At 40.3% G+C, this 11051-nt stretch overlaps 1 long non-coding RNA gene across 1 annotated transcript; it reads right to left on the bottom strand.

The window, feature by feature from the left end:
* Positions 1-8909: 8909 nt before the first annotated feature.
* On the bottom strand, positions 8910-9994 carry LOC131856244 (uncharacterized). Its single transcript, XR_009358372.1, has 3 exons — positions 9282-9994; positions 9080-9151; positions 8910-8971 (listed from the first exon to the last, which is right to left on the bottom strand). It is a non-coding gene; the product is annotated as an uncharacterized LOC131856244 (long non-coding RNA).
* Positions 9995-11051: the final 1057 nt, after the last annotated feature.

Genomic DNA, 11051 nt, shown 5'->3' with positions numbered 1-11051 from the left:
CCTATGGTGTTCTATGACCCCTTAGGACTCCATTTGGTGTCGTTATAGGTCCTATGGTGTGCTAAGGGATAATATAGTGTCATATGACCCCTTAGGACACCCTATGACCCCTTAGATGTTATTAGGGGTCATATTGTGTTCTAAGGGTCATATTGTGTCCTGGATTCGATATCTCTTCCTCTCCCTCTGTCCCCCCTCCTTCTTCTCTCCCTATCTCCCTCTCCCTCTCTCTCTCTCTCCCCTTCTCCCTTCCTCCATACCCCATCCCTCTCTCTCTCACTCTCTCCCCTTCTCCCTTCATCCATACCTCATCCCTCTTTCTCCTCTTCTCTCCCTCCCTCTTTCTCTTCTTTTATAATTCCTATAGTTGTAATCGAGATCAGTCATATGGTGTCATGTGTCCTTTCTCTCTCCCTCTCCCTCCTTCCCTCCCCCCTCTTCTCTCCCTCTCTCCCTCCCTCTACCTCTCTCCCTCTCTCTACCTTCCCTCCCCCCTATCTCTCTCTCTCCCTCTCTCTCCCTCTCCCTCTCTCTCTCTCCCTCCCCACTCTCTCTCTCCCTTTCCCCTCTCCTCTCCCTCCCTCCCCCTACTCTCCCTCTCCCTTCCTCCATACCCCTTCTTCTCTCCCACCCACTCCCCCTCTTCTCTCCCTCTCTCCCTCCCTCCTTCCCTTTTTCCCCCCTCCTCTCTCCCTCCCCCTACTATCTCTCTCTCTCTCTCTCTCTCTCTCTCTCTCTCTCTCTCTCTCTCCATACCCCTTCTTCTCTCCCACCATCCTCCCTCTTGTCTCCCTCTCTCCCTCCCTCTACCTCTCTCCCTCTCTCTACCTTCCCTCCCCCCTCTCTCTCTCCCTCTCTCTCCCTCTCCCTCTCCCTCCTTCCCTCGCCCCTCTTCTCTCCCTCTCTCCCTCCCTCTACCTCTCCCCCCTCTCCCTCTCTCTCTCTCTCTCCCTCTCTTCCTCCATACCCCTTCTTCTCTCCCACCGTTCCCCCTCTTCTCTCCCTCTCTCCCTCCATCTATCTCTCTCCCTCTCTCTACCTTCCATCCCCCCTCTCTCTCTCTCCCTCTCTCTCCCTCTCCCTCCTTCCCTCTCTCTCTCCCTCTCCCTCTCTCTCCCTCTCCCTCTTCTCTACCTCTCTCCCTCCCTCTACCTCTCCCCCTTTCCCTCTCTCTCTCTCTCCCTCCCTTCCTCCATACCCCTTCTTCTCTCCCACCCTCCCCCCTCTCCTCTCCCTATCTCCCTCCCTCTACCTCTCTCCCTCTCTCTACCTTCCCTCTCTCCCTCCCCCCTCTCTCTCTATCTCTCCCTCTCCCTCCTTCCCCCTCTCTCTCTCCCTCTCCCTCTCTCTCCCCCTCCCTCTCTCTCCTTCCCTCTTTCTCTCCCTCTCCCTCTATCTCCCTCTCCCTCCTTCCCCCCCTCTTCTCTCCCTCTCTCCCTCCCTCTACCTCTCCCCCCTCTCCCTCTCCCTCTCTCTCTACCTCCCTAACTCCATACCTCCTCTTCTCTCCCACCCTCACCCCTCTTCTCTCCCTCTCTCCCTCCCTCCTTCCCTTCCACCCCCCCCCTCTCTCTCTCTCTCTCTCTCTCTCTCTCTCTCTCTCTCTCTCTCTACCTCTCTCCTTCTCTCCACCTCTCTCCCTCTCTCTACCTTCCCTCCCCTCTCTCTCTCTCTCTCTCCCTCTCTCTCTCCCTCTCCCTCCTTCCCTCCCCCCTCTTCTCTCCCTCTCTCCCTCTCTCTCTCTCTCTCCCTGTCTTCCTCCATACCCCTTCTTCTCTCCCACCCTCCCTCCTCCTCTCTCCCTCCCCCCCTCTCTCTCTCTATCTCCCTCTCTCTCCCTCTCCCTCCATCCCCCCTACTCTCCCTCTCCCTTCCTCCATACCCCTTCTTCTCTCACACCCTCCCCACTCTTCTCTCCCTCTCTCCCTACCTCTACCTCTCTCCCTCTCGCCCTACCTCTACCTCTCTCCCTCTCTCTACCTTCCCTCCCCCCTCTCTCTCCCTCCCTCTACCTCTCTCCCCCTCTCTACCTTTCCTCCCCCCCTCTCTCTCTCTCCCTCTCTCTCCCTCTCCCTCCTTCCCTCCCCCTCCCCCCTCTCCTCTCCCTCCCTCCCCCCTACTCTCCCTCTCCCTTCCTCCATACCCCTTCTTCTCTCCCACCCTTCCCCCTCTTCTCTCCCTCTCTCCCTCCCTCCTTCCCTTCCGGCCCCCCTCCTCTCTCCCTCCAACCTACTCTCTCTCTCTCTCTCTCTCTCTCTCTCTCTCTCTCTCTCTCTCTCTCTCTCCTTCGTCCCTCCCTTTTCATTCACATCTTTTCTACCACCAATAACGCATACGAGGTACTCAAGCTATTAGTTTACTACCCTGCCATAGCTTTTTTAAGGCAAAGGAGCGCATACATGGTACTTATTACTTGTATTGAGCCCATTATTTGTTACCATCCGATAACATTTTTTAGGCTTAGGAGCGTGTACGCGCTACTTATTAGTCCAGAATGGGAAAAACAAATACCGTTGGGCTTGTCAACATTTTATGGAGTAACAATGTGTACGCGGTTATTAATGTAGCGTGTACGCGGTTTATAGACATAGTTTTAGTTTCCCAAGAGCCTCAACGGCCTCAAAAGAAGTTTTTGAGGTCGTCGAAGGCCCCACTGGAACTATGTCTGCACTTCTATCACTGTTTTATAAATAGAAGTAAGTGAATTTTTTGTTTTTGCATGATTTCAAATGATTGAATTGTTGTTCTTATTATTTTTTGTCAACACTATTGTGATTGTTTAATAGTTTGATTCCAAAAAATAGTGATAAGATGCATATTTATGGTTATTTGTTTTTTTATGAACTTTTGTTTACATATATATGTAATATGATTCTATTTAGGACAACTGATATCAACCATGGGAAAGAACAAGCAAGGAACGATGGAACAATGAGAGGCTCAAAAGGAAAGATAAAGGCAGCGTATGAAGAAATTGCGTGACATAAGTACAATGGGAGAAGAAGGTATGTCATCCTCAAAATATCAATTCAATTTACCAAACGAATATAATGCATCTAATGCAATTGAACAAGAGACATTTGATTTACCATTTGAATCTAATGCAATTGAAGAAGATAGTGCATTGAATAATCAATTAAATGATGAACATATTACACCTTCTCTACTTGATGAATTGAATGTACACAATGCACCAATGTTAACACCTCCTAGAATCATTCGTAGGAAACTAAAGTATCTAATTGACATTGATGAGAATATATTGAATTCAATGCCCAATAAAATGAATGAACGAACTTGTAGGAGAATGGTTAAAAGAATATGGCAAATTTATTTTAATAACTTAAATCAAACCAAAAGATGTCAATTAATTGTTCAAATGATTAAAAAATTGAATTTTAGAGAGACAATGAAAATTCTAGGCCTAAGATCATCTGAAAGTAACAGTGAAAGAACTATTGTGAGAAATCTATTTGATGCATATCAAGCTATTGGTTCAAAATTGCATAGTAAAGATTCTAATGCTACTCGACGTGTCATTACATCAACCATAATGAGCAAGAAAATAAAAAAAGATCGTTTGATAAGAAAAACAAGTAAGTCATTAAACGTTAGTAGAACATTAAGTAAAGCATTAAAGAGTCGGGAAAAAATAGAGGAACCTAACAATAATTCTCTTTGGGTATTCTCGGGTAGACTACCACACAAAGACAAGGTTGTTGTTGATGCACTAAAAACATTAATTAAAAAAATTTCACTGACAACACAAGAGTTTCGCCCAACCAAAGAGAGGTTGTTAGAAGGCGAATTGGGTCTACAAATCGTGAGCCACATGCCAAACACTATTTGGATATGACTCAAACTAAATTTTATGAAAGATTCCTTCAAAAGTTTCCTCAAATAAAAATTTCTCAAAGATTTTTTGAAATGGCAAAACCTTTTTATATTAAGATTAATCATGTCCGCACCACGTGTTGTTGTAGGATGCATATTGAATTTTCCATGCATTATGATATTTTTCGTCATATTTGTTCTACTTTGCACACTAACGATGTTTTGCAGGAATGTAATATACAAGCACCTCCTAAGTAGGTAAGAGAATTTATTTCAAGTGTGCTATGTAATAGACATGATGGTTGCATTTATTATAAGATGCCTTGTTTGGAAGGTTATTGTGCTATATGTCATGGTTTACAACGTTTACCAAGACGCGTACATTTGGAGAGCACAAATGAAATTGGTACGAAACTAATTTCTTTCGGAAAATACAAGACAGTCACATATGGAGTTAAAGATGGAAAAGATTTGAAGAGATGTGAGCTAGTGAAAAATGATATATGTGTAGCTCAATTTATAAAAATGTTTCAAGAGAAACTAGTTTATGAGTACATAATGCATACACATAGAGCTCGATGGTTAGATGAGGAATTCAAGTTATGTAAGGACACATTTCCTCTTGGCACCATTGTCTCTATCATTGATTTCATTGAAAATTATACACTACAACCTCATAATGAAGTGCAATCCATGTATTATCACTCTACACAAGTTTCTATTTTTGTACACATAGCATTCATGCATGCAGATAATAGCACAGAGGATAGAAAGGTTGTAAGAGAGTATCACTTCTACATAAGTGATGATCGTACTCATTCATAGGAGTTTCTACAAGGATGCTTTAAGGTTTTCTATGATAGTTTAAGGGAAAGGAACATACAATACAACTAACACTTAATATGGTCAGATAATTGCACCGCACAATTAAAAAATACAAGGATGTTTTATTGGTTGACAAGGATGCATATGACAAGCGGTCTACAACATTTTTGGAATTTCACTGAGGCTAGACATGGTAAGGGAGAGCACGATGGTGCAAGAGCATGTATGAAAAGAGCCTAGCTAGGGAAGAATTGAAGTATGAAGGTGGTGCTGAGTTGATAGATGCAGAAACAATTGTGCGATGGTGTAAGTCTACGATGGGCCCAGGTAATCCAGGTACGTCAATGGTTCGTAGATAATTTTGGTTGATCACTAAATCTAACATTAAAAACTATCTAGATTGTTGTACAGTTGCAAGATCAAGTGACATGCACTCATTTATGAGTTCAAATTTAAGTTCACTGGTAATTTATACGAGGCAGATGGTATGTTTTTGCTCTTCATGCATGTATTTTTGGTAGGAAGAATGTGAATCACAAGAGTGGGTTGACAAATGGTCTTGTAGACCGTTGGTTCCAATTGATTCATATCAAATTCCCAAAGCACTACAATTGAGCCAGATGGAAACATCAGTGGATTTTGACCATGTATCCAACCTAGTGGATTTAGGTGATTTTTTGAGTTAATTTTTTTTCAAGTATTCTTTTTGGTTCATTTTGTTGTACATCATACTTTATTTTTGGTAGTAATTAACACTTTATAAAATGCAGGTCATGTGTATGCAGTTGTTGCAAAAGAGAACAATGAAGAAGGAACATATTACTATTTGTGTCGTTGTGTTGAGCCTAAAAGAAAATTGACAACCACAATCATTGATGAAGAGGGTATTGAGTACCCAATAGGGTATGTTGTCGTGACAGGAACATGGCTTCGGAGATACCCTATCAAGAATCCTGATGTTTGGTTGTTCGAGGACTTTGAAACACACAGACATATTCTTCATTTCTCTAACCTTGTTGTTGCAACAAATATTCATTTGATAAAGTATCGTGGTAGACCTCATAACAAGATTTTATGGAAAGTTCGCGAATCTGACCACGAGGCAATACTTGATACAATACAAGTTAGAGTCGATTCTGAAGGCTCACTTGGTTGATTCTACGGTTCAGAGTAGAATGATTTTGAGAATTTTGTATAAATCATTGACAAATTGTTCTATATTCGCTTTTTGTATATATAAATGCCCATGAGCTAATTTTTACATTTTTAGGGGCATAATTTTGTATTTAAATGGAAATGAGCTGATTTGTACATATGTACATGCCAAATTTTGTATATTAAAATGGCAATGAGCTGAATCGCACATATTGTAATGCCAAATTATGTATATTAAAATGGCAATGAGCTGAATCGCACATATTGTAATGCCAAATTTTGTATAAAAGCCCATGAAATGATTTGTATATTAAAATGGTGATGAGTTGAATCACGCATATTGTTATACCAAATTCTGTATAAAAGCCCATGAGATGATTTGTAAGACATTTTTTGTATAATCAAATAGCCAAGAGCTGATTTGACCATATTTAGAGGCAATTTTTTGAATATGTGACAATGTTTGTGACTATTTTTTGTGTCAAGGTTTTGTGACTATGTTTTGAGTATATGTGATGTGTCCATGGTCAATCATGAGCATTCTTGATTCTTGTATAATAATGGAGAATTATTTGTCATTATCATGTCATTGGGGTCATAGATTGAGACTAGATACAATTTGAGCAAAAATTGTCATTGTCAAAAAAGTTGTCAAGCAACTTCTACATTGCGTCAGTAGGGTATGACACTCGACGTTCTGGTGCTTTGGGATGCATGAAAAGGGAATGCCTATCGTAAAAATTCCCACCCGAATGCGCTCGTGACGTCGATTTGTGCACACGACGAACCAAATCAATTCTAACCAATCCTGCAACTTTGCATTGCATGCAACTAACAACTTTTGCAGCAGGCGAAAAAATACTACCATTCAAAAATGGCTCCAAGTCGTCAAAAACAAAGAGAGGACATTGTAGAGTAGCCTCACACGACCCCACGGGTTCAAACGGATTGACCATGTGTCCTGGATTGGAAGAAACAGTCTGTCAAAATTTGACAATTTTTTGGACTAATGACACTTGAGAGATCGCCCCGGTACGGTATGACTCTCAACATTTTGGTGCTTTGGGATGCACGACATGGGCATGCCTGGCATAAACCTGCCCACCCGGGCTTGCTCTTGACGTCAGTTTGTGCACACGATGAACTGAATCAATTCTAGCCAATCTAGCAACTTTGCGTTGTGTGCAATTGATGATTTTTGCAGTAGGCAAAAAAATGCTACCAATCGAAAATGACTCTGATTCATCAAAAACTGAGAGAGGACATTGTAGAGGAGCCTCACGCGACCCACAGGTTTAAACGGATTGACCATATGTATCCTAGATTGGAAGAAACAATCCGTCAAATTTTGACATTTTTTTGGACTCGTGACACTTGAGAGATCACCCCGATACGGTATGACTCTCAATGTTTTGGCGCTTTGGGATACACGACAGGGGCATGCCTAGTGTAAACCTGCCCACCTAGACGCGCTCTCAACGTCGGTTTGTTCACACGATGAACCGAATCAATTCTAGCCAATCTGGCAACTTTGCATTGCATGCAACTGACAGTTTTTGTAGCAGGCGAAAAAATGTTACCAATTGAAAATAGCTCTGACTCATCAAAAATTGAGACAGAACATTGTAGAGGAGCCTCACGCAACCCCACGAGTTCAAACGGATCGATTATATGTGTCCTGGATTTGAAGAAACAGTCCGTCAAATTTTGACAATTTTTTGGACTCAGGGCACTTGAGAGATCGCATTGGTATGGTATGACTCTCAACGTTCTGGCGTTTTGGGATGCACGACAAGGGCATGCCTAGTGTAAAACTACCCACCCAGACACACTCGCGACGTCGGTTTGTGCACACGATGAACAAAATTTGACCATTGCGAGCGTGAGGGTGCTCTCGCACCAAACACATATTGTTGTTTATATTCATATTGTTGATACATATGCAAATACTCATTTAAATTTATAAAAGGGTAGCCACCAAATACAGTGAATACATAATAATGAACTAAATACAAGAAGTTTTATAGGGTTAATTCAACATTTTAGAAATTTTATCAAATCATATTCCACGATTGCAATGTTTTATATCGTATATTTTTGTTGTTTATATTCATAGTGTTGATTACATATGCAAATATTCATTTAAATTTATAAAAGGACAACCACAAAATACAACGAATACAAAATAATGAAATCAGTACACATTTATTGGATCGAATATCGATATTTATATATATAAAAAAAGGCATGTCTGCCAAGTCAATACAAGTATTACAAAAATGTGGCATATGACATGTCCAAATCGATATACAATAAAAATGTAGAATATATCTACATGTATTGGTCATTCTATGACCAAAACTAACACTATATGATCTTAAACTTGTGGTGGATCATCAAAATCAAGCCTCTTTGATGCAATACATGGCTTTGTAGATGGCTACAAAACCACAATTCAAAAGCCAAGTTAGAATTCTTTTGTAGAAAATAGTTCACAATTAACAACATAACTATGCATTTAACTTTAATTCCTTTGCAATTGAAATGTAGATTACCTCATCGGCTGATCTAGGAGCTAATGTCTTCACTCTCCTCTCCTTGTCACTCTTAGGAGTTTTCTTGAAGACATACTTAAATGGATCCACGTTATGGTCGTACCACGAAGGGGTCTATTGTAGATTAAATGTACAATTAATACAATGTACTAACATAAATATATCAAAAACACTTAAAAGCTATAATATAGAGAACAATGATGTACATGTGCCTGAGATGCTTCTCCAATAGACTGAAGATGGCTCACCATCGATATAGAAACTGTCGCTATTACCTATACAAAAAATGTTCAAATATTAAATACAATTAATATAATGATAAGTATTGAAGGTTAAAAACAATTAATTTTATATATCAAACAAAAGTGTACCGGATCCTGAGATGCTTCTCCAACGCAAGGAGGAGGGTTCGCCATTGATAAAATAGGTATTAATATTTCCTGTATGAAAAAACTATAAGATTATAATATATCACAAGTTCACATGTACGCGTGCATATAATCATGAAATCAAGAAAATAAAGTAGAGATACATACCTCCGCCTTCTCTTGATCCACAGGCGAATCAGGTGCATTCAACAAATCCACATAGCTCAATGGTCGCTGTACATGTAAAATAGACAAAAAAACACTAATCAATCTACAAACCCCAACTAATACTTGATTTCAACATTTTTAAACAATTGTACAACTAAAAATGTGTTCAATTACCTTCTTCCTACGTTTTGGCGTCTTCAAGGAATCTTTTTTCTTATGACCAGCCCTAGATGCGGAGGGGGTACCCTAAAAAACAAAATGAACATGAGATATTAGTACAGATAATAAATTAAACATAATTTTAAAAATCTAAAATAAAATGACTTGCATATTCCATCAAAACAATACATAAAAAGAGTTGTACAAAATATGATACCGTATAGCCTTGTAGGCCAAAATCGATCGCTGAGAGCGTGATGTCATCAATCTGGGACATTTCATTCCCTGTCAACACCTACAAACCATAAATTGGACCAAGCATTAAAGATAGTTAGTAGATATTGTATTTTTTGAATTCAGAGTGTACTATTCTATTTTAACATGTTACAAAATTTATACCTCAGGCATCGAAGTTGCAGCTATAGTAACTAGGGGAGGAGTATGGGATACCGCTGCTGCATCTTGAAATGCATATTATGTCTCAATTTAAATCGATGTATAAATGAAAATTCATTTATTTAGTTACAAATTTAAAGTGATTGATAAATAAAATGCTATGAATTAAAATCAACACACCTGTGTTTGTGGCTCATGGGCAAACACCATGTCTATCAACTCATCTGTCAGTGTGAAATCCTCAACCATGTGGGCCTAACATCTACTCCCGCAAATCATGCACAGATGAGATGAGGATACATCTGCACCGGCTACATCATCTATCCCCGAGCATATCTCCAAGCAACTGACACACATATGTTGGATGGGCTCTCTGTCGCCACCTAATAGCTCACCATCCAATACAATAGGGTGTGCTAATGATGTCTCATGCTGGATGATGGCACCAGTCAATGTTGTGGCCGCCTGAAGAGTCTGTAGCTTCATCGACTCTTTCATCTCTACTGGGATAGCCTGATGCACCTTAGGTTTGGGTGCTAGGGGGCGGTGACTCTCCGCGGGTAATCGCCTATGGGCTCTAGGTCTATCTTAGGCAGAGCCACCACCTCTACCATAGAACTCTCTCATGTCAAAATAGTTTGGGCGCACATTGAGCACAAACTCACAATATATTTTTCTCAAAAAATATAATGGCACCTCATAATTATTACAAGGTGGATCATCAAAGACCATCCACCACCTCTGCCAAAAAAGATCCTTCATCTGCACATTGGCACACCAAAGTATGGGAAACCTCTTTGCATTAAGAGGTAATGACTGACCAGTTTTGGGATCAACGAAAAGGGCACATATTTGTTGTTTAGTAATATTTTTGTTTTTTACTCCATCATATGATAGCCCATCGGCATAGAATTGAGGACACCTATCCCTAAAGCTTCCCATTTGGTAATTTGTGTGGAAACAGCTATGGCACCATTAGCTAATGTTTCTAGGCTACTGGCGAGGGATTGATGATACTCAAGTTCAGAAGTTTTCAATTTAACAATCAATCTATTGATTTTAGATGTATTTTGTCCTAGCTGATTAATTAATTGCTCATGTGTTTCGGGTGTGCAGTTAAAAGGAGGAATTGGGAGTTGTTCTTGTGTGTTTTTAGGAGGTGCATTTGGTTGTTCTTGTGGGTTTTCAGGAGGTGCATTTGGTTGTTCTTGTTCTGGATTAGAAGAATCTGGTTTTTGAAACAAAAAATGAAAAAACCTAATTAAAATTAATGAAATTAAATTCAAAATGTAAAACAAATTGAACAAACAGGAAAGAAAGACAAAAATAAACAAAAACTAACCTTGATCCATAGCTTGGAGGACAAATCTAGCACCCCGTTCGTGGTTTAGGAGAAGAAATGGGTAAAAAAACGAAGTAAAAAACGTGCTATTCATGGGTAAATAAGACCCAGTTTTTTTTATAAAAAAAAAAATTACCAGGCACCATGTACACAATTATATTTGGATTATTAGCGTGTACGTGCTCATTTTCCTATGAGCAGCGTGTACATACTCATTTTCCTAGGCGTAGCGCGTACGCACTATCTTCT

The sequence above is a fragment of the Cryptomeria japonica genome, chromosome 7, assembly GCF_030272615.1.
Source record: "Cryptomeria japonica chromosome 7, Sugi_1.0, whole genome shotgun sequence".
Lineage (NCBI taxonomy): Eukaryota > Viridiplantae > Streptophyta > Pinopsida > Cupressales > Cupressaceae > Cryptomeria > Cryptomeria japonica.
The sequence above is the reverse complement of the archived record's forward strand: the minus strand, read 5'-3'. Positions and strand labels throughout refer to the sequence as shown.